This window comes from Octopus sinensis, unplaced genomic scaffold (genome assembly GCF_006345805.1).
Source record: "Octopus sinensis unplaced genomic scaffold, ASM634580v1 Contig12758_ERROPOS6398, whole genome shotgun sequence".
Classification (NCBI taxonomy): Eukaryota; Metazoa; Mollusca; class Cephalopoda; order Octopoda; family Octopodidae; genus Octopus; species Octopus sinensis.
Window position 1 is genome coordinate 1,813 of NW_021832720.1, and position 4,254 is coordinate 6,066.

The window sequence follows — 4,254 nt, forward strand, 5'->3', positions numbered from 1 at the left end:
AGGATTGCAAATTTAAGACAATGTACTGATAAAATTGAAAAGATTGCTCGTATATTCGTGCGTAACCGATAAGATAAAAGACCTTTAGCAGTTAAGATAACAGAAACAAAAAACAATGTCATGACTGAATCCATACAATTGATGCGGACTCTCCGTTTTAAAGTCTAAAATGTTTTGACTGGAAAAATCGGAAAAAAATCTCACATTGTAGAGCAAAAGAAAATGGTGGAACGAAGGAAATTTTGGCAAGAGTGTATTGTGAAAAGAAATCCGAGGTGAGCCTCATAAAAGAAATTATTTTCAGAAAAATGAATAATTTGGCACATAATTTGCATACGAGTAATGATATTACGATAATTAATGCAGATACATGGAGAAAATAAGAAAGCCCAGATTAAAGGAAACTTCGAAAATTGAACGTGGTGTCCCAAGAAAGATATCATCGCATTTTATGGGCAAAATGGTAAGTAATGGCACAGTTCTTGGAAAAGCCTTGAAGGCCAACATATGTGCTGAATAATACGACAAATTTAATTGAACAGACGAAGAAGTAGGAGGAGGAGCAGGAGAAGAGAAGAAGAAGAAGAAGAAGAAGAAGAAGAAAGAGAAGAAGAAGAAAGCGAAGAAGAAGAAAAAAGAAGAAGAAAAAGAAGAAAAGAAAAAGGAAAGGAAAATGTAAAAGAAGGAAAATTGATAAATGTTGTTAAATATAAAAACATTAATATTAATAACGAACTCTTAAACATGCAATTAGAAGGGCGAGTCATGGATGGTAATCAACGTTGATATAGAAATAAACACATTAAATGTCATACATATGGAAACACAAACACAAATCGATACACCCCTATAGATTCGCTCATACAAAAAGAGATGCATATATGTATTCACGCAGATAGGGAAAATGTTGTACATGTCGATACACATTTATATTCGGACACACTCACAGACATTCATATTTACAGACATTCACAAACAATCACACATTTCTAAGGATATTGAGAATGTAAAGAGAAGCAAGGATGGCACGCGGTACAAAATGGGAAAATATCAAATATTTGGTAATACATTGTCAATGAAATATAATGAGTAAAACTTAGTTAACTTACAGAGCTCTTAAACTGAGCAAATCATCGAAAGTTCCTACTTGAATGTTTTCGATATCATTTTCATTCAAAAATCTATAACATAAAATATTAGTTGATATGATTACATAGAGAGCAGACCTACATATATACATAAACACGTTTTCATTTAACATTTCCTCCCAATTGCTGTACACTCATAGATCCGAAATCTCAGGAATGGGACCTCGCTCGTATTCAGAGACGTTCACATACAATTCTATAGAAAATATTCGTGATATGATTTTTGCTCAACAATTAAATGATGGAAGGGTTGAAAATTAGAAAACTGATGATGATTAGTTTCATGATGATGGTGGTGACGATCATGAAGTTGATGATGTTGATGCTGCTGCTGCTGATGATGATGATAATGAAAAGGAAGTGGTAGAGCTGGTGGAGCACGTTGTGATTGTGGTGGTGATGAATAAGGGAATGAGGCAGAGGAAAAGGATAAATGGTTGTAGTCTTGATGACGAAGATATTATGATGCTGATGAGGAAAAGAAGAAGAAGAAGAAGAAGATGATGATGATGATGATGGTGATGATGTAATGAAAGCTAAAGAAAAAGTAGACATAGAAGTCGAAGAAAGGAGAATGAAGAGACGAAGAATAAGAAAAAAAAGCGCTACTATTACTACTACTACTACTACTACTACTACTACTACTACTACTACTACTACTACTCCTACTACTAGTAATGTAGTTGTAGTAGTAAGCATATTAGTAGTAGTAATTCTAGTACTAGCATTAGTAGTAGTATTATTAGTAGTAGCAGCAGCTATTGCTTTGTTTTGTATCTATCAATCTATCTGTCTGTGTGTCTGTGTGTCTGTGTGTCTGTCTGTCTATCTATCTATCCAACCATCCATCCATCCATCCATCTATCTCTATCTATCTATCTATCTATCTATCTCTCTCTATATATATATATATATATATTTGTATATATATATATTTGTATATATATATATATATATATATATATATATATATATATATATATATATATTATATATATATATATATATATATATATGCATGCAATACGTGCTTGCCCTCATTTATCACACTCTCACCAATATTCACTTTGGCGAGAAACTGTTAGAAAATGTAAAGGTGAGTGAGGGAGATTAAAATGAAGGCTGTCAACTCATTACGTATTTAGCAATATATCGTCAATGAAGTAATATAAAAAAGTATTATTTAACTTACAGAAATGTTAAACTGGAAAGACTTCGGAATGTTTCTACTTTGATTTCTTTGATCGAATTACCACTCAAATACCTGTGAAGTAAAATTGAGTCAAGTAGAATTTGTAACGAAATTATTATTAATGAAGAAACGAAACGAATTCAGGAGAAACGTGATCTGAATGAAATTTGAGACGACAGACTGAAAAAAGTTTGAAGCTTGGAAAGAGATGGTGAATGAAAAGGAGGAGAATAAAAAGACGTAGAAGGGAAGGTGGAATTGGGGTTGAATAGGAGAAAGAGAAGAAGGCCCAGGAAAAGAAACAGACAGAAGGACAATAATGGAAACAAGAAGTAAAAAATTGGCTGGTCGGTTGGAAAGGGAGTGTGAGATGTAAAAGACGATGAAGTGCGGTAAAATGTAAAAGAAGCTAAAAGTAAGAAAGATGTGTAGAAAATAAAGAATAAGCTGACAGTAAGGAAACAGACGTAAGGTAAATAGCAGAAGTGAAAGAAGTGAAAGAAAAATTAAAGAAGGAATCGAGGAAAAGGAAAGAAGGGAAAGAAAAAGCGTAAGAAAATGTAGAAAAGTAGGAGAGGAAAAGGAAAAAGAACAACAGCTATAAGAGATGAGAGAAAAGAAGACGAGGAAAAAGAAGAGGTAGTAGATAAAGAAGAAAGAAGTAAAAGCTAAGTTTGACTTTTTATCGTTTCTCTATTTCATTTGAATTTTGAATAGTTGTGTGTTTGAAATTATTATTATTGTTCGTATTATTATTGTTGTAATATTAATATTTATTTATAGTTTCTTGATGGTATTTTTTACGTCCGACGTTTAATTGTTATAAAAGATTTTAACGTTTTCCATATTATTTAATTTGAGAATTAATATTGTTAGACTATATATATATATATATTATAATATTAATATATATATATATATATATATTGTCCCGAGGGATATCAAAGAGGAAAAGGATCCCATCAACTTTAAACAGAGTCTGGATAGATTCCTTCAAAGAATACCAGATAAGCCACCCATAATTGGATACAACTCACCCAACAAGAACTCACTACTTGAACAAAACTGGATACAACTCACCCAACAAGAACTCACTACTTGAACAAAACTTGACTTAAACAGGATTCGAATAATCCTATCAGGTGGTGCTATTAAGTTAGACATGGCCTGGACCAATCTCTGGTCGAAACATATCTAAGTTTATCTAAGTTTATATATATTTATCAATGAGGGTGAAAAATTGATATTAATTTAATAATACCATTAATTTAACACCAAGTGGCTTAGCACAAATAACTAGGGAGATAATACAAATTTATACATAAATTATTAGAGAGTTACCACTATGTGGATAGCTCTAGTGCTAAAAATAGCTCCGTTAGTATAGCCACAGAAAAGATGTTTCCATATATATATATATATATATATATATTGTGTGTGTGTGTGTGTTGTGTATGTATATATATATAGTATATATATTATATATATTATATATATATTGTCCCGAGGGATATCAAAGAGGAAAAGGATCCCATCAACTTTAAACAGAGTCTGGATAGATTCCTTCAAAGAATACCAGATAAGCCACCCATAATTGGATACACCTCACCCAACAAGAACTCACTACTTGAACAAAACTGGATACAACTCACCCAACCAAGACTCACTACTTGAACAAAACTTGACTTAACAGGATTCGAATAATCCTATCAGGTGGTGCTATTAAGTTAGACATGGCCTGGACCAATCTCTGGTCGAAACATATCTAAGTTTATCTAAGTTTATATATATTTATCAATGAGGGTGAAAAATTGATATTAATTTAATAATACCATTAATTTAACACCAAGTGGCTTAGCACAAATAACTAGGGAGATAATACAAATTTATACATAAATTATTAGAGAGTTACCA

General features: G+C 31.8%; 1 long non-coding RNA gene across 1 annotated transcript; it reads right to left on the reverse strand.

Moving 5' to 3' along the window:
* Positions 1-1,079: 1,079 nt before the first annotated feature.
* LOC118761370 lies at positions 1,080-2,445 on the reverse strand. The gene is made up of 2 exons (XR_004997322.1): positions 2,341-2,445; positions 1,080-1,181 (listed from the first exon to the last, which is right to left on the reverse strand). It is a non-coding gene; the product is annotated as an uncharacterized LOC118761370 (long non-coding RNA).
* Positions 2,446-4,254: the final 1,809 nt, after the last annotated feature.